Source organism: Diceros bicornis, unplaced genomic scaffold, assembly GCF_020826845.1.
Source record: "Diceros bicornis minor isolate mBicDic1 unplaced genomic scaffold, mDicBic1.mat.cur scaffold_200_ctg1, whole genome shotgun sequence".
In the NCBI taxonomy this organism is placed as follows: domain Eukaryota; kingdom Metazoa; phylum Chordata; class Mammalia; order Perissodactyla; family Rhinocerotidae; genus Diceros; species Diceros bicornis.
The window spans coordinates 233356-257232 of record NW_026691091.1 but is presented as its reverse complement, the minus strand read 5'-3'; the positions used below and the strand labels follow the sequence as shown (position 1 = coordinate 257232).

General features: G+C 36.3%; 1 long non-coding RNA gene across 1 annotated transcript in view; it reads left to right on the top strand.

Annotated features, from left to right (window-relative positions):
* Positions 1–1516: 1516 nt before the first annotated feature.
* Positions 1517–23877, top strand: part of LOC131402648 (uncharacterized) — a 45645-nt gene continuing 23284 nt past the window's right edge. Inside the window, exons 1-2 of the long non-coding RNA XR_009218854.1 lie at positions 1517–1606; positions 22705–22849. This is a non-coding gene — a long non-coding RNA (uncharacterized LOC131402648). The remainder of the gene's footprint in view (positions 1607–22704; positions 22850–23877) is intronic.

Below are 23877 nucleotides of genomic sequence, written 5' to 3'. Positions count from 1 at the left end.
TTGATTTCAGGTGCGTTGGATAGATTCCCAGTAGTGGGATGGCTGGATCATAGGGCATCTCTATTTTTAATTCTTTGAGGAATCTGCATACCGTTTTCCATAGAGGCTGCACCAATTTGCATTCCCACCAGCTGTGTACGAGGGTTCCTGTTTCTCCACATCCTCTCCAACATTTGTTGTTTTTTTGTCTTGGTGATTATGGCCATTCTAACGGGCGTGAGGTGGTATCTTAGTGTTGTTTTGATTTGCATTTCCCTGATGATTAGTGATGTTGAGCATCTTTTCATGTGCCTGTTGGCCATCTGTATATCTTCCTTGGAGAAGTGTCTGTTCATTTCCTCTGCCCATTTTTTGATCGGGTTGTTTGTTTTTTTGTTGTTCAATTGTGTGAGTTCTTTATATATTATGGAGATCAACCCCTTGTCTGATGTATGTTTTGCAAATATTCTCTCCCAGCTGGTTGGTTGTCTGTTCATCTTGATTCTGGTTTCATTTGTCTGTTCATCTTGATTCTGGTTTCATTTGTCTTATAAAAGCTCTTTAATCTGATAAAGTCCCACTTGTTTATTTTTTCTTTAGTTTCCCTAGTCTGGGTAGGCATGTCATCCGAAAAGATTGGGAATCTTAACTTTTAATAAGCTCCCCCAGGTGGTTCTGGTGCCCGCTAAGGTGTGAGAGTCTGTGCGTGAAAAGCAGAAACACACACAAAATTTGTGCCAGATAAATATGCTTCAAGAATGTGGCTCTTACGTGACCATCACAATGTGTGCAATGAAATAGCGTCTGGGGAGGAGAAGGTCAATGCCAAGATTTAAAAAAAAATTGTGTCCATTGTGTTTTTATAGTTTTATCTCCTCTCTTCATTTGACGTTATTTTCCTTTCACTTCATGCTATAGCGGTAGTGATGAATGCTGATGACGCAATAGTTAATCTAACCCCAGGCATTCATTTTCAGGTAATTATTTGAAACCAGAACAGCACTTAACAGCACCGACTTACCTGTTTGGGAGATTAACTAATTAAAAGCTCAAGCAAGACAGGTTTTTTTTCCCTAAACTGGTTAAGAGGAAGGAAATTAAAAAAAAGAATATTTACCTTCTGGTACTTTTCTGCCACGATTTTATAGTCTTAAAATACGGAGGGTGTTTTTGATTTCTCTGTTTTGAAAAATAGGATGGCAGATTCATATGAAATGGTGGGGGAGGCACAATTGCAAAATGAGTCATATGTATTTAGCCATATTTATTTAGAAAGATGCGGTAGATGGGGGCAATGTTTTAGACAAATTATCCAGATGATTAAGGGAAAACAAAGAAAAATTGTAAGTTTCATTAGCTAGGTATATTTTTTATACTGTCTCAAACCAATATACTTTGTGGACTGTAAATTTTAGTCCAAATTATCATTGGTCTAATAAGAGAGATTAATGAGCTGTATGCTATAGGACGAGTAATCACTCTATTGATGATTCAAAAAGAAATGCCACCATCTTGTTGTTGATACAGTGAGAGAAGATTTATTTTATTTCTTTTTTCTTTTTTTTTAGCTTGAGACAACCATCAAATCAAACCTCAGTATATTTTCCACAGTCTCACCCTTGGCCAGGTCAGTATTGAAAATGTGTCTTCCTGAGAGCCCTTGTTGCACTTGGGTGCCCGTTTACTTTTGACGCTGTGTAGAGATACATCAAAACCATCTTTTTTAAAGCAAAATCCATTTCAAACGAGTCTCCTATCTTTAAAAGTTTCCAGCCATCTTAACTGTCTAAGAAAAACTGAAATACCTGCTATGGACGGCAAGATTTTGGCTAAATTTCACAGATTATTAATCTTATGATGTTCACTCATATACTCCAGGTAGTTTGGTTGCACTTTCCCTTTTCAAATGCGCTTTTAAACTGTGTAATGTCGCTCCGCTGTCTCCACAGAGCTGGCTGTGATATCGTTGTGTGTGAAATGATCCTGTTTATAGTTGGATGTCATCTTGTTAAATCTGGGACGTGATTAGGGGTTTTTCTGGTTTGAGAAACGTTACGATATTGTGACTATTGCCATTCATTATGTAGGTTATATCCCTTTTTTCTTTTCCTTTGAAATGAAAAGATGAGGGCTTTTAAAGTTATTCTTTAAGATGTTATGTGCTCTTTAGTAGAATCTGAAATGTAACTGTAATAAATATTCATCTGATCTACAGGACTTGCACACGGAGCTTATCACCATTTCAATTTCAAGCTTTCATTATATGCCGTTAGCACTGTCACATTGGACTGGCTCATTTTTCGCCCTTTGATAGTGACAACAAAAGATCTAGACCCGTTTTATATTTTGTAGTTATGTTCAGGCTTAGTAAAAAATCTTATAATATTCATTAATTCACGCATGCTTGTCTCATGGGGTAAGGTAACCGTATCATTTGCTTCAGTTCTCTTCCTTTTCTTGTTCAAATTCTGAAGCTCTTCTATTTCTAAATTCATTTTCTTTGGTACATCCAATTCTCTCCAGTACTCCCAGGAACAGCTGTGGGTGGTGATGGGCGATGTGTGGAGATAGTAATTCCACGCTCTGCACATCCCCCCGAGCAGCCTTATAAAACACGGGAAAGTACAGGAGAACTCTGTGGCAGATGGACTTTCAAATAGTATTCACCAAAATCTTTCCCTCTCATATCAAGAAACTTGAGCTATATACCCTACTTAGTATGCTGACATTTCACGGTTGACATCCTCATATATTTTCCCTTTCACTTGATGGGCAGGGATGGGAATAGGGGTGCCCTTTTCAAACAAAACAAGCTTTCGTTTTTAGCATCTGTGAGTGTTGACTACAGCAAATCTATTTGGCTGAATTCTACTTGTTTTCTAAATTCCTATGCTGTACACCTAATGAAGTGACTGCCAAGTGTTAGAAAAATGCTAGATAGTTCTCTAAGTGTTCCTTACCAGCTTGGCTCAACAATTGCAATATTCAAATATATATTTAGTTTAGAAATTGTTAAGAAAGGAATTTTATGCCATCTTTCCTTTCTTTTTCTCTCCAATAGTTGAGTATTTGTTTTATTGATTTAAAAACGTCACAGAAATTGGTGCTAAAAGAACTGTCGAACAGTCTGATGATATCAGATACCATGTTTAAAAAATCTTGACCTTGGAAAGCATTATCTAGTTTAATTTAGGTCCTGTGCTTTGAACTTATTTTTACTTTGTACTCAGGAATAATTAGATGACCAAGCAGTTTTCCCAAATAGAAAAAATGTTTTGCCAAAGAGATAGGGAATTGCACCTACATTTTCATCTTCTTTACACAAGGCAGTTTCAAATATCAAAAACTTTCAGCAGAAATATCACATCCTTGTTCTCAGTCCTGCAGTAAATTTGGTTACGGAAAATTTAATACAGTCTGTGTGGAGAGTCTGGAGATAAGTAAGTGTGTTGTTTCCTCTTGGGTAACTCTAAATTGTTTTCTTTAAACTTGTGATTTAGCAGGTAATCCTCTAGGTGAACCTTGGCAATCTGGTTACACTGTGACGCCAGGCCCTCTGAAAACAGCAGGTGATTGGCTAGCTGCCTCACCATGTCCAGCTCTGGGCCTGGGGGAAAGAGACATGTGAACGTTTATGATGAATTTTAGTGTGAGGTTTATTTAGATCGGAAAGTAACCATGAATGGTCATAAGAGAAGTTTGGGGTTTAGGACCCATTAGTGAGTGGCAGTTTCGAAAATTTCACTTGTACAGGTAACCCCTGGTACCACCTCTCCTGCTTATTTGAAGGGGAGACAAATGCTTATGAAAGATTTAAGATTAACCTGTAGAAACAGAAAAATCTGTCCTCTGAGAAATAGAAAAGAATCTGTGATAGGCAAGGGTTCAAAACCAATGACCCTAACCATTTTGTGGCAGTAGAAAGTGGGCTTTGTTAGAAGTGATTGGGCACAGCAGGGGCAGGTTGTTATTTGTAAGAGTAGCTAACAGTTTTAGGTTCACAATTATATGCCAGACGCTGGCTCAGATGCTTCGTGTGTATAATCACATTTTATCCTTTTAACTACGTAAGGTAGAAGCTATTATTTCTTTTGTTACACTAGTGAGAGAATTGAGACTCAGAAAGATAATTGTAGAAGACAGAGTGATGGTTCCCCCAAATATGTGGTTTCCCCACATCCTAATCCCTGGAACTCATGAATATGTTGTTTTCCCAGGAAAATGAGGCTTTTCAGATGTGATTAAGGTTGAGGGCCTTGGGATCATCCTGGCTTATCTGGATGGGTCCATCCTCATCACATGAATCCTTAAAAGGGGGAGCACTTTTCCTGGCTGTGGTCAAAGATGCAGATGTGATGATAGAAGAGGGGTCAGAGAGATGAGAAATTATGGCTTTGAAGATGGAAGAAGGAGGCCATAAGCCAAGGAATTCAGGCACCCTATAGAAATTGGAGAATGCAAGGAAACACATTCTCCCCTAGAGACTTCAGACAGTGTCTTAGTTCATTTAGGCTGCTATAACAAAATACCACAGGCTGGGTGGCTTATAAATGACAGAAATGTATTTCTTATTCTTCTGAAGGCTGGAAGTCCAAGATCAGGGTGCCAGCATGGTCAAGTGAGGGGCCTGTTCCAGGTTCCAGACTTCTTGTTGTATCCTCATATGGCAGAAGAGTCTAGAGAGCTCTGTGGGGTTTCTTTTATAACAGCACTAGTCCTATTTATAAGGGCTTCACTCACATGATCTAAGCACCTCCCAAAAGCTCTGCCTCATTGATTGCATCACATTGGGCATTAGAATTTCCATATATGAATTTTGGGAGGACACAAACGTTCAGACCTTAGCAGAAAGGAACAGAGCATTGCAAATATCTTGATTTTAGTACAATGAGACCCATGTCAGACTTATAACCCCAAGAACTGTAAGATAATAAATTAGTGTTGTTTTAAGCCACTATATTTATAGTAATTTGTTATAACAACAGTAGAAAATTAAGACAGTAAGGTTATTTGTATTTATAGAAGGCCTGAGAAAGCCTCAGAATCCTTAGCAGGGCTGACAGAATGCATTTCTCTTCTGAAGCCAGTCAGTAAAGACTAGAGGAGGTGACTGCTACTACAGATGTGAAGAGAGCAACTCAATACTTGAAGAAACAATGAAAAATCAAGGAAACATGACACCACAAAAGGATCCCAATAATTTTCCAGTAACCAATCCCAAAGACATGAGTATCTGCAATTTATCTGACAAAAAAATAAAAATAGCTGGGTTAAGAAAGCTCCGTGAACCCCAAAAAAACCCAGAAACACAAAACACAGAAAGACAATTTGACAAAATTAGGAAAACAATAGGGGAACAAAATGAGAAGTTTAACAAAGATAAAAAGAATAAAGAAGAACCAAACAGAAATTCTGGAGCTGAAGAATATAATGAATGAAATGAAAAATACATTACGAAACATTAATAACAGAATGGATCAAGCATAAGAAAGAGTCTGCAAAATAAAAGACAGAAGCTTTGAAATTATCCAGTCACAGGAGAACAAAGAAAAAGGATGAAAAAGAGTGCAGAAGGCCTGTGGAAACATTGGGTACCATCAAGACAAGCAATCTGCAAATTATGGGACTCTTAGAAGGAGAGGAGAGGGAGCAGGGCATGGAAAGCTTATTTAAAGAAATAATGGCTGAGAACATCCTAAATTTGGGGATAGATTTGGATATCCAAGTTCATGAAGCTTATTGGTCCTCAAAAAAACTAAACGTTAAGAGATCTTCTCCAAGATACATTATAATAAAACTGTCAAAAATAAAAGACAGAGAAAATCTTAGAGGCAACAGGAGAAAAGAAGCTTGTCACTTACATGAGAATCCCCATAAGACTATCAGTAGATTTCTCAGCAGAAACCTTATAGGCCAGGAGAGAGTAGGATGATATATTGAAAGTACTGAAAGAAAAAAACTGCCAACAAAGAATACTTTATCTCACAAAGTGGTCCTATGAACCTAATGAATACTTAATATAAGAGGAAAATTGTGACTTCAAAAACATAAAAAGAGGGAAGAGTAACAGAGTAGAGTTTTTGTATGTGATCAAAGTTAAATTGTTATCAGCATAAAATAGACTTTTAGGTCTATAAGGTATTTTATGTAAGCCTCATGGTAACCACAAAGCAAAACCTACAATGGATTCACAAAAGGTGAAGAGAATCAATGTATACCACTATGGAAAATCATCAATTCACAAAGGAATACAGCAAGAGAGAAAGAAAGGAACAAGGGAAATACAAAACAGCCAAAAAACAATTAATAAGATGACATTAGTATGTCCTTATCTATCAGTAATTATTCTAAATGTAAGGGATTAAATTATCCAATCAAAAGGCATAGAGTTGGGGCCGGTTCCGTGGCTTAGCGGTTAAGTGCACGCGCTCTGCTAGTGGTGGCCCAGGTTCGGATCCCGGGCGGGCACCCACGCACCGCTTCTCCGGCCATACTGAGGCAGCGGCGTCCCACATACAGCAACTAGAAGGATGTGCAACTATGACATACAACTATCTACTGGGGCTTTGGGGAAAAAAAGGAGGAGGACTGGCAATAGATGTTAGCTCAGAGCCAGTCTTCCTCGGCAAAAAAGAGGAGGACTGGCATGAATGTTAGCTCAGGGCTGATCTTCCTTGGGAAAAAAAAAAAAAGGCATAGAATTGCTGAATGGGTAAAAAAACAAGATCCTACTATATGCTGCCTACAAGAGACTAACTTCAGAATTAAGGACACACATAGGCTCAAAGTGAAGAGATGGAAAGATATTCCATGCAAGTGGAAACCAAAAGGGAGCAGAGGTAACTATATTTATATCCAACAAAATAGACTTTAAGACAAAGATTGTAATAAGAGACAAAGAAGGTCATTATATAATGACAAATGGGTCAGATTATCAACAGGATATAACAATTATGAATATGTATATATACATCCACCATTGGAGCACCTAAACATATTAAGCAAATACTAACAGATCTGAAGGGAGAAATGGACAACAAGACGGTAATACTAAGGGATTTCAATACCCTGCTTTCAACAATGGGTAGATTATCCAGAGAGAAAATTGACGACGAAATGTTGGACTTGAACTATCTTTTAGATCAAATGGACTTAACAGACATATACAGGACATTCCTTCCCACAGCAGCAGAATACACATTCTTCTAAAGCACACATGGAACATCTCCAGGGTAGGTCACATGTTAGATCACAAAACAAGTCTTATCATTTAAAAAGATCAAAATCATACCAAGTATTTTTCCTGACCACAAAGGTTTGAAACTAGAAATCAATACCAGTAGGAAAACTGTAAAATTCACAAATATGTGGAGGTTAAACAATACACTCCTGAACAACCAATGGGTCAAAGATGAAATAAAAAAATATATTGAAACAAACAAAAATGGAATAACAATATATCAAAATTTATTCCCATAAATTTTGCAGCAAAAATTTAAAAAAAAAATTGCAGCAAAAGCAATTCTAAGATGGAAATTCATAGTGATGAATGACTATGTTAAGAAAAAATAAATATCTCAAATAAACAACCTAACATCACACCTCAAGGAACTAGAAAAACAACAACAAACTAAGCCAACAGTTAGCAGAAGGAAGGAAATAACAAAGATTAGGGCAGTAATAAATGAAATAGAGAGCAGAAAAACAATAGAAAAGATCAACAAAACTAAGAACTAGTTTTTTAAAAAGATGAACAAAATTGATAAACCTGTAGCTAGACTCATCAAAAAAAGAGAAGACTCACTAAATAAAACTAGAAACAAACAAGGAGATATAAAATATGATACCACAGAAATACAAAGGATCATAAGAGACTACTTGGAACAATTATATGCTAAGAAATTGGATAATGTAGGAGAAATGGACAAATTCCCCAAACATGCAACCTACCTGGACTGAATCATAAAGAAATAGAAAATCTGAACAGACCAGTAATAAGTAAAGAGATTGAATCAGTAACCAAAAATCCTCCCAACAAAGAAAATTCTTGAGCCAGATGGTTTCACTGGTGAGTTCTACTAAACATTTACAGAAGAATTAATGCAATCCTTCTCAAACTCTTCCCAAAAATCGAAGAGGAGGGAACCCTCTCAAACTCATTTTACGAGGCTACCATTACCCTGATACCAAAGCCAGATGAGGACACTTCAAAAAAAGAAAACTATATTCCTGATGAATATAAATGCAAAATTTTTTATCAAAATACTAGCAAACTGAATTCAACAGCATATTAAAAGGATCATACACAATGATCAAGTAGGCTTTATCCCTAAGATACAAGGATGGTTCGACATATGCAAATTAATAAATTTGATACACCACATTAATAGAATGAAAGCCAAAAATCATATGATCATCTCAATAGATGCAGAAAAAGCATTTGAAAGAATTCAACATCTTTCATGATAAAAACTATCAACAAATTGGGAATAGAAGGAACATACCTCAACATAATAAAGGCCATATATGACAAACCCATAACTAACATCATACTCGACAGTGAAAGGCCAAAAGCTTTTCCTCTAAGATCAGAAACAAGACGAGTGCCCCCTCTCACCATTGCTATTCAACTAGTACTGGAAGTCCTAGCCAGAGCAATCAGCAGATAAAGAAATAAAAGGCATCCAAGTCAGAAAAGAAGAAGTAAAATTGTTTCTGCTGGCAGATGACATGATCTGATATATAGAAAACTCTAAAGACTCCACCAAATAGCTGTTAGAACTAATAAATAAATTCAGTAAGGTTGCAGGATAGAAAATCAACACACAAAAAATGCATTTCTATACACTAACAATGAACTATCTGAAAAATAAATTTTAAAAAATCCGATTTACAGTTGCATCATAAACAATAAAACACTTAGCAATAAATTTAACCAAGGAAGTGAAAGATCTGCCCACTGAAAACTGTAAGACTTTGATGAAAGAAATTTCAAAAGACACAAATAAATGTGAATTTACCCCATGTTCATGGATCGGTAGAATTAATATGTTAAAATGTCCATACTACTCAAAGCAATATACAGATTCAATGCAATCCCTATCAAAATTCTAATAGCAGTTTTCACAGAAATAGAACAAACAATTCTAAAATTCATATGGAATCACAAAAGACCCTGAATAGCCAAAGCAATCCTAAGAAGAACAAAGCTGGAGGCATCCCATTTCCTAATTTCAAACTGTATTCCAAAACTATGGTAATCAAAACAGTATGAAACAGGGGCTGGCCCCATGGCTAGTGGTTAAGTTCAGCGTGCTCTGCTTTGGTGGCCCGGATTCGGTTCCCAGGTGCAGACCTGCACAGCTCATTGGTGGCCATGATGTGGAGGCATCCCCCATGCAAAATAGAGGAAGATTGGTACAGATGTTAGCTCAGGGTGAATCTTTCTCAAGCAAAAAGGGGAAGATTGGCAACAGATGTTAGCTCAGGGCGAGTCTTCCTCTGCAAAACAAAAACAAAACAGTATGAAACTGGTATAAAAATAGACACATAGACCAACGGAACAGAACAGAGAGCCCAGAAACAAACTATCTCATATGTGATCAACCATATTTGACAAGGGAGCCAAGAATACTCGATAGGGAAAGAATAGTCTCTTCATTAATCAGTGTTGTGAAAACTGGATAATCACATGCAGAAGACTGATACTGGACCCCTATCTTACATCACTCAAAAAAAATTAACTCAAAAGAAAGACTTAAACATGAGACCTGAAACCTAAATCTCCTAGAATAAAACAGGGAAAAAGTTCCTTTATGTTGGTCTTGGCAAAAATTTTTGGTTATGACAACAAAAGCACAAACAACAAAAGCAGAAATTAGTAAGTGGGACTACCTTAAACTAAAAAGCTTCTGCACAGCAAATGAAATAATTAACAAAATGAAAATACAACCTATTGATTGGGAGAAAATATTTACAAACCCTCTATGTAATATGGGGTTAATATCCAAAATATGTAAGAAACTCCTAAACTCAATAGCAAAAAAACAACAATCTGATTAAAAAGTAAGCAGGGGACTTGAATAGACATTTTTCCAAAGAAGACATACAAATAGCTAACAGGGACACAAAAAGATGCTCAACATCACTAATCATCAGAGAAATGCATGTCAAACCACAGTGAGATATCACCTCACATCTGTTAGAATGACTATAATGAAAAAGATAAGAGATAAGTGTTAGTGAGGATGTGGAGAAAAGGGAACCCTCTGGCACTCTTGGTGGGGATGTCAGCTGGCACAGCCACTGTGGAAAACAGTATGTAGGTTCCTCAAAAAATCCTAAATAGAAGTACTATATGTTCCAACAATCCCGCTTCTCTTGATTTATGGCCAAAGCTAATGAAATCAGGATCTTGAAGAGATATCTGTATTCTTATGTTCCTTGCAGTATTATTCCCAATAGCCAAGACATGATACCAACCTAAGTGTCCATCTACCAATGAATGGGTAAAGAAGATGTGGCATATATATATATATGTAATGAGATATTTTATATATAATATATAAATAATATATAATATAATATATATAAATATAGATATATTTATATGTAATGGGATATTATTCAGCCATGAGAAAGAAAGATTTCTGCCATTTGTGAAAACATGGATGGAACTTGAGGGCTTTATGGTAAGTGAAATATCAGACGAAGGAAGACAAATTCTGCATGATCTCACCTGTATGTGAAATATAAAAAAAACAAACTCAGAGCAGAGAGTAGAATGGTGGCTGCCAGGGGCTGGGGGATGGGGAAAATGGGGAGATGTTGGTCCAAGTGTACAAACTTCCAGTTATAAGATGAATGGTTCTGGGGATATGATGTACATCATAGTGACTATAATTAACAATTTTATATTATATACTTGAAAGTTTCTGTGAGAGTAGATCTTAAATGTTCTTACCTCTAAAATAAAAGGATAATTACGTGAGGTCATAGAGACGTTAACTAACCCTATTGTGGTAATCATTTTGCAAATTATACGTGTATCAAATCATCACATGGAACACCTTAAATGAATACAATGTTATATGTCAATTATATTTCAATAAAGCTGGAAAAAAGATTTGTTGAATAAACAATCAAATAAATAAATAAATAAAAGACATTGTTACAAGGGGGATAAAAACGTTTAATGAGTGCCTGCTGTATGCCAGGCATGGGGCTTGGTGCTGGGTAGGTGGTATGATACATTGACATACAAAACAGTCATGGTTCTTGCCTTTTTGAAATATTCTTTTGTTGAAGACATTAAAAAAATATGAAAACAAGGAAGTGGACCACTAAATATCATCATTACAATTGTGATAAGTTATGGGGCATATAAATGTATGAATTATGAAAGAATAAGATAGTAACTGTGATGAACTTCCTTTAAATGGTTCGGGAAGTCTTCTCTGAAGACGTAATGTTTATATGGAGACTGTGTTTAAACTGAGAAGCACAGAAAAAGCCAGCCCTTAGGAAACTGGAAAGAGTGTTAGGCATAGAGTGGGGCCTGTGCTAATATCCCAAGGAAGGAGACAGCTGGTTAGTGTGCTCATAGAACTGGGAAAAGGCCCTAGTAACTGGAGGAGAGTGAGCTGGAAAGAAGACGCAAGATGAGGTTGAAGTCATGAGCCAGATCAGGCGGAGCTTTGCAGGCCACGCATAGGAGTGTGGATTTTATTGTAGCCACGTAGCCACTAGAAGAAGCCATAAAAGAGTTTGTAAAGCAAGGAATGATTTGAATTGACTTATGCCTTACGAAAATTTGATATGCAGAGAATGGATTGGAGAGGACATGAGTTGAAGCCGGGAGATGAAGACGACTGTAATCCATGACACAACAGATACCCACTCCTCCTTCCTGGTCTGCTCAAGTTTAGTGAATGTCTCCTCCTGAAAGAGATTATGCACGATCATTTTCTCTAGAAAAATGCAGAGGGGCTGCATTACACCTGCATTATCTTTTTTTTTTTTTTTTTTGTGAGGAAGATCAGCCCTGAGCTAACATCCATGCCAATCCTCCTCTATTTGCTAAGGAAGACCGGCCCTGAGCTAACATGTATTGCCGATCCTCCTTTTTTTTTTTTCTTTCCCTTTTTCTCCCCAAAGCCCCAGTAGATAGTTGTATGTTATAGTTGCACATCCTGCTAGTTGCCGTATGTGGGATGCTGCCTCAGCATGGCTGGACAAGCGGTGGGTCGGTGCGCGCCCGGGATCCGAACCCGGGCCGTCAGTAGCAGAGCGTGGGACTTAACCGCTAAGCCACGGGGTGGCCCCCACCTGCATTATCTTTTAGTCAAGATTCCAACTGCCAAAATATGAACTCCTTAAATGACTGGACATAAACAACAAAGATTTCTGTCAGCCTTGATATCATACTAAAATTTACCTTCTCTGCATAGACATTTGCATATTTTTTCCCAAAATTTGGTTGTGTGATTTGGGGGCAAGTATTAATCTAATCTGTGAGTTGGAAAGCTACCATATGGAGAAATAACTTCTTCAGTATCACAGCTTATATGAGAGCTGTTTTAAATATCTTCTTCTGACTCTTATTATAAAATTCGGGATAAATAGCCAAGTTTATTAGGTATGAAATTGTGTCTGCTACAGATCTAATGTTTCTACATATTCCTGTTACCTCAGATGATGAACTCACCTCTATATAAGAAGCTCTATTTTGCTCTGAAGATATTACATGAAATTCAAAAGATGCCAAAAATATAAGCGAATGCAAGTTCTAATTTCGTTTTTGAGTTAAAAAACCATCACTAGTGCCAAACTCGACAATAATGACAAGCTAAGTCTTTATACAGAAGAAAAAAAATTCTTTAGGAAATTAAAAAGCTAATCATCTTACAACAATAAACACTTACCCACATTGTTTATACATAGTATTCTGCTTGTTAAAGAGATTTTAAGAGTCTACATTAGTGTGTAGAGTTAGTGCAGTGTTGGTGAATTAGAGTTGCTAACTACTTGAATTGCCAACTGTGCATTTTGGTAGATTTTTGCCTTGAATGCTAATGTGGTCTTTTAAGTATCATTTTGATGAATTTTATTGTTACATTAGACACAGTCTGGTTTTTCCAATCAGTCACGTCCGCTTCATCGTCAACATTAAATATGACCAGAGGTAAACATTATTGAAAACTGTGCCTCTAACTGCTGTTTTACAACGGCGTAATTTTGTTTTTATTTCCTTTGATTTTATGCTGATATGGGTTTCAGCAGTATTTGCCTGCAGCCTCTTTCAACCTTTCTTTTTAATTAAAAAGCCTAATTGGGAGTAATAAAACTTCCAATTAAGCCTTTTAAATAAAAATTGAAAGCTGAAAGTGGCTGTGGCTGCAGATAGAGGCCTGTGCTGACATTTTCATTACTGCAATACAATTTGTGTTTCCAGGTGCAACTTGAGACCTGTTGAGTTAGGAGATGTGGACTTTGAGAGAGATACTCAAACAGATCATTATTTGGTTAAACATCCATGTTTTTTTGAGGGGTGTTGTTTTCTGAGGCAGAAAGGATACTGAAAGGGAGCTGAAATCAATCATCATCCTGGACGGTTCATTCGATAAGAATTTCAGTAATATTGCACTTTTAACAAAAAAAAGTAAGAGATTCTAGTATTCGAATAAAAAGGTAAAATATTTTAGCTTATTTGTTATTTTCATTTAGGTATAAAATAATCTAAAAGATTTTGGCTTGCTTTATTTTCTTTCATGTCTTGCATTAGAGAAATGTACTAGAAAAAGCCTGCAATGGAGTCTAGGATTACACAGTGTCTAATCGGACAGATTGGAGCATAATTTGCTGATCCTTATATACTAATTGAATAATAAAAGACTCAAACTTTTTATACTATTTGAAATGTGTGACTTCCTCCAATTTTCTTGTTTATATATCAAACTTTAATTCCTGTTAGCCTGTAGTATCATATATGCTTGGGGGCAGGAGGGAGGGGTATGGTTGGGAGTTGGATCAGGCAGGAGGGGTATTTTAGCTTTGCTTCATCATTGGCTCTTAGTTGATTTCATGTAATTTGGAAAGGTTAAAGGAGGGAAACTTTCTATGTCTCAATGTCTCAGTTAAGTAAAATATTATTTTAATTCAAATTTTTATCTTTTTAAATCTATGGTCACTATTTATGCCTATTTTTAAAATTCAGTTTTGTTGTTTATTTTCTTATACAGGTAGCACTTGCTGCTTACAGAAAAATTGGAATGTATTAAAAATAAAAATAATACATAATTTTACCTCAAATCACAGTTAACATATTTGGTATATTTTTGTCCAGTTTTTTTCGTTTAATGCATTCTTTCTACATACAGGCCTACACACATAGGCGAAAATAATATAACTGGGATTATATTATTATAATGTTCTATTTATTCCTTTTTTTCACTTAATATTGTATCTAAGCATTTCCCATTTTTAAAAGACATATATGTCTATCCTAATTTATTTGACCAGTTTCCAATTTTTGGACATTTGGGATTGAAAGGCTGAATACCATAGCAGGTTAGAGCTTGAATTTTGGAGTCATGCTGTCTGGATTCAATTCTTGGTTCCAAAATCTACGAGCTATGTGATCTCAGGCAATTTCCTTTTCTGAGCTCTTTTTTCCCTCCTGCATAAAGTGCAGAAAAGCATATTATGCATCTCAGGGATAGATATGAAGATTATATGGGTTATCTATGTAAAAGTGCCGTGGCGCATAGTAAACACTACATAAGTATTAACCGTTATTATTTCTAATTATTTTCCATTTTCAATAATCTATGCATTTCAAATAATCTAATAATATTTTTACTTGGTTAGATTTGGCAAAATTAACTCATTCTTTGTTATCTTTAGTCGTACTAGATCAGATGCTTCTAGAAAGATTTATTTAGGTCTTTGATTATTCTCAGGAAAGTTTGGGAGCTTCCTTCCTATGGGACCACATATTTATTGTTAGGATTATTCTCAGATATTTTATATTGTTTTTGATAGCTATTATAAGTGAAATCTTTCTTCTCCATTGCACTTTTCAATATGCTTGTTATTTGTTTGCCAGTTGTTGATCTTTAGATATCTATCCACTGAAAATTTGCTATACTTTTAGTAATAATTGAAACTACATATTACTTTAATACATAAGGGGTATCTCAGTAAAATTGTTTCCAAGCTTTTTCAAAAATTTATATTTTGATAGATTTTTTTCTTTTCTTACCTGAATATTATTCTATTTAGGTTGCTGTTTTTCTTTGAGTAAATTTTGTAATTTAATATTTTTTTTTGCAGAAAATTATCTATTTCACAAATTTCTTTTCAAATATCTTAACATATAATTTTGCATTTAATTCACTGGTAATTTAAAATAACAGCCCTTTTATTTATTAGCAGATCCCTTTTTCCATGTTTAAGTTATTTACTTCAATCTTTTATTCTTGAGCAGATTTTCTAGAGATTTATTAACAATATTTTTTTACAGAAAATATAAGCCCTTTGATTCATTTATTGTTTTCCTTTTGTTTCAAATTTACTTTTACTCTTATTTTTTAAAACTTAATTATTTTTGTAATTTCTCCAGGTCAATGATTAGCTTATTTTTAAAAAGTTAGACAATATACTTATTATAAATTTGTCTCTGAATATAGCTTTGCTTGCATTTAGTGCATTTTTTCATACATTTTTCTTTTTTTCCTCATGTTTTGTATGTTCCTAAATTTTAGAAAAGTGTCTTTTTGACTCTAATATTATGTAAATTGTGCTGTTATAATTTTCTCATCGTTTCTTCTCTTGGCTTTTGAACTACTGTGGCAGTTTCCTTCATCTGTGTCTTCTTGTCACACCACGCTCCAGACTGCTGCTAGGAGTATCTTTCTAAAAGCAATATATTCTTCCCAATAAATGTTGTTTAAGGGTACAAACTTCCAAGTAGTAGATAAATAAATCCTGGAAATAGGATGCACAGCATAGTCATTATAGTCAACAATCTGCATTATAAAATTCAAAGTTGGTAAGAGACTAGATCATAATTGTTCTCACTACAAAAAAGAAATGATAATTATGTGACAGGATTAGGTGTTAGGTGTCAGACGTTAGCTAACACGATGGTGGTAATTATGTTGTGATACATAAATATATCAAATTAACACATTGTACACCTTAAATTGACACAGTGTTATATGTCAATTATATATCACTAAAAAAAACAAAAGCAATACACTCTTTTCTCCGCTCTCTACTTTATATGCTGTAAAGTCAACATCCTTATTAGGACCTCTTTAATTTAGCCCCAACCTTCACCTGTAATTCTCATCTGCCATTTTGTCCCCAACACCTCCTGAAAATCCTCTCACCATTTATATTGTGTGACTCCCTTTATTTGGTTACTTATGCTTTTCCTCAACTTCTCTGGTCATATCCTTTGTTGTGTGTAGCATCTTCTGTATAACTTCTCCTTTATCCTCGGTCAAATTCAGCCGTTTCTCCTGGGTGCTCTCAGAGAGTTTAGAAGCCATTCTGATATAGCACTCACCATATTCTGCAGGCATGATTTCCCTCCATGCTTGTCTCCCACAGTTGAATGTTGATAAACACACAGAACAAGTCATCTTGATTTTTATATTACTGTTACATTTAGTTGTTAAAGTACTTCTATGAATTAAATGTTGTTATCTATTTTTGAAGATGAATAAATTGAGAATCTGAGAAGTTAAATCATATTTCCAAAGTCACAGAACTAGTCAATAATGTAGGATATTAATTAATCCAAATTTGTATCTACTGCACTAATGTTTCACAAGCTTTGACAAAAATATCTCCTCACGGTCAAAGAAATGTAAGGGTGGAAGGCAGCATCTGAGGGCATAGCCTGAAATAGCTCAACACAAGGACATACTTATTTGAAGTGCTTTCTTTCATATTAAGCATCATTAGTTTAGTTCTACTCTAAAATATATTCATATATGTTTCAATATAAAGCAATATTTTATTATTCTCCATTAGGATAAATAATCATCCTTTACCTAGTTTTGATACTTCATTGTAGATCCAATTCTATGCTGATCTATCACATTATGATTGTTAGGCTGAATTATAAAGAGACGAAGCCACATTTTAAATTCACCATTGATGCAATTTTTTTTACATTAATCTAGACTTCCATAAAAGTACAGATACAAATAACAACTGGTTCACCCTTAGGTCACTGAAGAGGACACACCCAGAATGCTCCTAAAAAGGTGGTGTGGTGCAAAGTTTTAAAACTATTCTTAGTGGAAATTTCTATATACTTATCATCTGATTGAGACATTAGACCAACTTTTTATATGGTGAACTGAAAAATTATTTGAGCTCTAGCTTTTTTTTTGTTCTAGGAAAAATAATGTCAAGGAGATTTTTTAATGAAAATAAGATTCTTAATTTTATCATTAATACTGGGTCAAACAACTTACAGTGCCTGCAATCAACTTTGTCAAATTCTTTAACTTCATTTTTGCTCTAGTAATCATGTGTTTTGCAGTAAAAATATTCATAGTTTTGCATGGCAATGTTTAAGCATTCAGTCTTGGGAGAATATTTGATTGCTACACTGGCTTTAAGAATTACTCTATTATTAAGGATATAAATGAGTTAATAACTTTGTCATTACATTTTTTGTTTCCTCCAACAGAAAAAATAGTACACTTTAGCAATAAATTAGAAGCCTCTGAACACTGCCTTTGTGAATCCTAGGAAAAATCTGTGTAGTAGAACAATCCTTAGTATTCACCTCTTATGTTTTATATATAGATGAACATTCATAGAGTATTTAAATCAGTTCTTTGCTCTCATATTTACCATCTCTACCACGTTATTGAACACAGTGAGATGATCTAGAAGCAAATTATTTGAGTTAAATTGTTCATAGTTCTCAGTATATGACATTGTAGCTGCTGGGTGTCTCATGAATTTGATCCAAGCTAACTTTCCTGTGGTTGTGACTGTCATAAATTTGACTCCATTCAAATTCGCCTATTATTTTTTCCCAGTCAATAGTGTTCCTTCTCGGAAAAACCATCAGATGGATTGTTGAAAAGTTGTTTAACACTTATTTTACTGTTGATTACCTTAAAATTCTACGTTTTTATAGACATCATCACTAGAAATAGTGTACCATGATCTACATAATTGTTTCATCATTCTGTATTCTTGCCTAACAAATTGTTTTAATATATATAGTAAGAATATTAACATGCCTGGGACATCTGATAAGTCATCAGATTGGCTATTCCTCATCTGAGATCTTTAACCATTTCCTCCTACTACGTGAATTCTACTTTCCAAGATAATTTTGAAGTTGACTTCGAAGGAAACTTTAAGCAATTTTACTTTATTTACTTGATTGTAATTTTCATTGTATTACTCCAAACTCCTCTGTAACTGAACTCAGTGGGTTTGTCTGTTGGTGAGCATGGAGCCGAAAATCTCAGCCAAAGCAGAGGTAGGTGAAGAAAAGTTTTATTGCTTGCACAAGCAAGGAGAACACCTGTGATAGCTCCCAATGCAGTGTCTCTCTGAGCTCAGGGCTGATGGAGACTTTATACACAACAGAGCAGAAGATACAAGGTTTATTTGTAACAACTGTGTAACAACTGTATTCATTTAGGGCACAGGTGTAGCAGGTAAACATGCTATTACATACATTGCATGATCTAAAAATGGCTGTTTGGACCCTCCCAGAGGAGGCGAATTTTAGATGCTAATGAATTTAAACTAACTTTAGGACACTTGGGCCTGGAACGTTTTGCAAGGGTCTTGGTGTAAACATGTAAGTTTCTCTGCAAGATAGCAACATCTGCAAAATGGAGGCAGCAACCTCTGCAAAAGAGAACACATAGTTTCTTCTTGTCTGAAAAACATTTGACAGACCATGTTAGTTGTTGACCAGACCCTCAGTGACCCTTTCTTTGCCTGGTTCCCTGGTCGCACCTCTTCCCCTTAGCTGTTGGCAAAAGCACTCTGGTGATTTGATTTTAAAATTTCCTTCTTTTGGATTGTAAATATTGTTGTAAGTTGGCCCTCTGTAGTTATGGTGCAGGGCTTTCACGTAAAAGACACAAGATTTAGGCTCATTTGACTTCCCCTGAAGTCAATAAAATCAATGCTATAAATAAGCTTGTAAAGAAATCTTGCTGGGTTTAAATTTACTTACTATCAACTTACAAATTGTGGTTGAGTTAGGACTATCACCTCTTTTGCTGTTAAATTCATTGATAGAGCTGTAGGGTTAAAACTAGAGAATGATTAGATCTCTCTTACTATCATGAATATCTCCGAGTGCCAAGCCTGCTCTCTAATGTTACTATTTCTAGTGTTGCATCTTTCTATTTGAAAATAATTAACAAAGTTATTAACCTTTGAAAAGTAAGTGGAAAATGATGCAGAAATAACCAAAATCACAGAGTTTTTAGCGCTTAAATATTGACAGGGTAGTAAAAGCAATAAAAAATAAAATTATATCTTGTATTTTGTAAACCAAATTTTGACCTAGGTAAATTTCATCAGAAAGTTGAACTGACTTATAGAATAATTGTGTATGTCTGTATATGTGTGTTTGTGAATTCAAACCTTTAAAAACTCTGTAACTTATAAAGTGACAAACAAACAAACAAAAAGAACATAGGTCTCTACGTGTGTCCACAGACTTGCTGAGTCATCATTCAGTAAGCGCATCTTTCTCTGGTGAACCAACGGAATTAGAATAAATTATTCTCCAAGCCATAGCTCTTTCACTTTTGAATGCACCTCAAATACTGATGCTGTAGGGGTTCAGAATAAGTAACCCCAAGCTGTGCCACTCTGGCATGCAGGAGTGGAGGGTTTCTGGAAGCTTATTATAATGAGAAGGCAAATATTTTCAGCTGTAGCTTCCTATGACTGCCTTCTTGGTGCAAAGGAAAACACTTTTCTAATGGGGTTCCCTGAATCTGATCTTTAGGTCCTATCTTTGCTCTCCAGATTTCATGGCACCCCAAATATTCTAAAGCACCTCCTCCTTTAAACTTCCATGGTGTAAATCTCCATTATTTTAAAGGAAACCCCATAAAGCAAATGCTCCAAAGTAGAACAAAATCCAAATACTCAACTATTTAGTCTATATTAACTTGAGTAATATTTTCAGCAGAACAGTCTCCATTGTAGACTTCAGCACTCTGAGCTGAAGGAAACTGGGCCCTAATAAATTGAAATATAGTGAAATTTCGTATGTTGATTTTTTTTTCTCATGGTAAGAAATGTTTGCTAGCATAATATAAGTTTTGGTAATCAAATCACATTTTAAATACGCTAGAGATGTTTGATACTTGAAGGAGTAACATGATGAATCATTTTGTAAGACAAATAATCAATGCGTAATCAATCTTACTGTATAGTCTTAGTTTACGTATATCATCTTAAAGTTGGCATATGTATACGATTTTCTGGCTTGTAGTTTGTCAAACACCAGGTATATGGTGCTAGTTTCAAATAAAATAAGATATGAATGCAAAGTCAGAGTTTTTTCCAACTTTGTGAAATAGTGATTATTCTAAATGGATATGGGAATGTGTATGTGTGTGTCGAGGGGAGCATTGGAGACACTAGTAGACTAAATATTAACTTTCATCAATTATTCTGATTACATCGAGCTCTTCTTGGGCTGTAGTCATTTATAAAGTAGCCCATAAAAGAAATAGAGGAGCACCATGCTGCTCAAATCAAGTATCCATCTTCCTTCTTTGTCCACAAACCTCCTCTTATGTGAGTTCTTGGCTTTGGGGACTGATGGGCTAGGAAAGAGTATGCAAGAATGAGAGGACATCAGTGGCTAAGAAAGAAGTATCTTTTAAAGGGAGAAGACTTTAGCTCTGCAACTGAGATGCATGAGGGTCCAGTCAAGAAGCAGCAAACTCTCTAGGCATTTCAGAGAGTTTGATACAAGAAAATAGTCACACAGACGATGATGATCTGAGAAGCCAAACAAGAGATGGCAAGTCAGTTAATATTAGCAACAGGAAGAAATCATTACCAACGATGCCTAGGGGACAACAGGAGGAGATGTTGTTACAAGAGCTCCCAAACCTGGGGATCTAGGTGAAAGCTAGAGCTGTGGTGAGGGCTGTCCCGTGGGAGCTGGGTCTGTGAAGGAATGAGCTGTTCTGAGTGGGCTGGAGCCATAGGGAGATGTAGTTATAGATGCCACTCTAGGCTGTGGGAAGGAGGGCACCAGTGGAAACAAGGTTGTTTCTCCCTTCCTCTCACTCTCCATTCTCCTGCATTTGCCTTCCGTTAGTCAACTTTAGGTGGAAATCAGTTGGGAAGGGTGTCTGTGTTGTTTATGGGGTTAATTCCCCCAATACGCAGAACAGAGAAACAGAAGGGCAGAAAATGGATCTGAGAGTAAGCAAAAGAATGACCAGATCATGTAGTATTGAATGTTTAATTTCTACTTGGAAATCAAACATCACAGAGATGCAGATGCCTTATTTGGTTACGAAAAAAAAAAAGGTAGTAAGAGAACATATGGGGACATGGTGCCTACTAAACGTCTCCAGAGAATGCATCTAGAAATGAGTGGGTTTAAATCCAAGTCACTGAAACAGAGTGAATCCTAGTGGAGCTGTGGAAAAAAATTTCTGAACTGGGAATGAAATGGAGATTCTAGAATTGACTCAGCAACTCTCTAGCTCTTTGTTCTTGAACAAATCTTTAGCATTTTCAGCTTTAGTTAGTTTACTCTTTTCTTTCTTTTTCGTTCTTTCCTTTCTTCCTTTCTTTCTTTCTCTCTTTCTCTCTCTCTCTCCCCCTCCCTCCCTCCTTCCTCCCTCTTTCTCTCCCTCCCTCCCTCCCTCCTTCCCTCTCTCCCTCCCTCCCTCCCTCTCTCCCTCTCTCTCTCTTTCCTTCCTTCCTTCTTTTCTTTCTTTCTTTCTTTTTTCTTTTCTTCCCTCCCTCCCTCCCTCCCTTTCTTTCTTTCTCTTTCTTTCTTTCTGCCTTCCTGCCTTTGACTTCTTTCTTTCTCTTTCTGTCTTTCTTTCTTGTCTTTCTTTCTGTCTTTCCCTCCCTCCCTCCCTCCCTCCCTTCCTTCCTTTCTACTCCCTCCTCTCTCTCACCTTCCATTCCTTCCTTTCTTCCTCCTTTCAATGGTAATTTTGAGGATGGGATAAGAATACTGTAGGAGAGCAGAATTTGCTACCCCAAAATGTGTCTCTTTGGCTTATTTTTAAGAACAAAAGACTCAGGAAGAAAGTTTGGCCTTCCCCTTAACTACTTAAAAGAATTTAAGATAGAAGGCCTGTTCCACGTAGGAGCTATCACCATAGATATCTATAGTACAATATGAACTAGGTATAGTCAACAGGGAGGAACCTAGCAAGGCCCATTTGATCAAAGTCCTCTCCATGTCCCATTGTCTTTACAAGGCAGGGCAACCATCTGTTTACCAATCATTTGCTTTTCTATCTCCATGTGAATTGCCTTACTCCCTTTTGAAGTCCCAAATCACTACCCCCAGCAACCTCTTTTGTCTTTAACTAAAGAGGGTATTTAAGGTGGTGGCTTTGGCCATTTTGGTGAGCTACTCAGTTTTCCTGAGTTTCTCCCAAGTATACATGTTACTAAACTTGTTTTATTTTCTCCTGTTATTCTGTCTCATGTCAATTTAATTCTTAGACTAGCCAGAAGAACCTAGAAGTGTAGAGGAAAATTTCTTCCTCTTCTACAGTTGCGATGAGGATGGGAGACAACTTAACTGGCTGGACACAGCTTGCTCTGGAACTGCTGCAGCTGAGAGATGCTGGACCTCTGACAAGAACTGGTAAGAGGTAAAAGTTCTTACCATGTCAGTCTCCCAGATCTCTGCCTGCAGGGTCCAATGGAAGTGAGAGTGGTGGGTTTTTTCCTTTTCTAAATTTGGATTAGCAGGAGAAAATATTTGTGAAGACAATTTTTTGGACTTAGTGACTGGGAAATTTGGTAGAGTACTTTTTGGTTTTTATTGATCCTTCTCCTCCCAGAGATGGTCACCGTTTTTCCTTGTCTCTGTCTTTTGTGTCATTTGTCATAGAAAGGAAAAACCATAGGGCAGGACACAGGCATAGGCCCTATAAACCTGTGGTTTGGGCCAGCCCTGCGGTCAGAAACTTTGTTGTGGGTTAATATGCACACGAGGTAAAAGATATTGCTGAGGGACATCTTGAAAGCCAAGGCTGCAAAGTTGGTGGGCATGGGTGGAGCATTTAAGAGCCATTAGGGTGCTCACCACCTTGAGAAGACTCCCATGATAGGATAAGTTGGTCATGGAATAGGTTAGATGGACACTAGGTCACCCACTAACCTCAAGGAAACATCTGTGGAATGAGGTACACTGTAAAACCCATACACAATCTCCCACTCCACAGCACATCCCTCTTAGGTATTAATTTGGCACCAAGAGACCCAAAGCTTAGCTAAAGCTGTTATGTGCAAATAAGAAAAAAAAAAAAAAGGATGAGGTTTTCTTTTGTCTTATTATAGGTCTTGAGAGCTTGGCTTTGTGAGAATATCCTTTCTGATCTCCGCCATCCAGAGGATGCACACACCGGCATGCATCTTGGTGACCAGTTGAATTGACTGGGGTTCCGAGATGCACTGTCTTTGTCCTGCTGTGTCAGCTGTCAGTGAAGTTTGTCATAAAGGGTCCCATTCCATAAGGGACCTTTGCTGTCTCAACCCTTGTTGCTTGTTAGTGCTGGAAAAAACCCTGTGGGAGACTGGAGCACAAAACCATCCTTACCGCCTGTGCAATGAAGGTCTTTGCTTCCTTAGACTATTTTTGTGAGTGAATTTTCTGGATCTTGTGTCTTT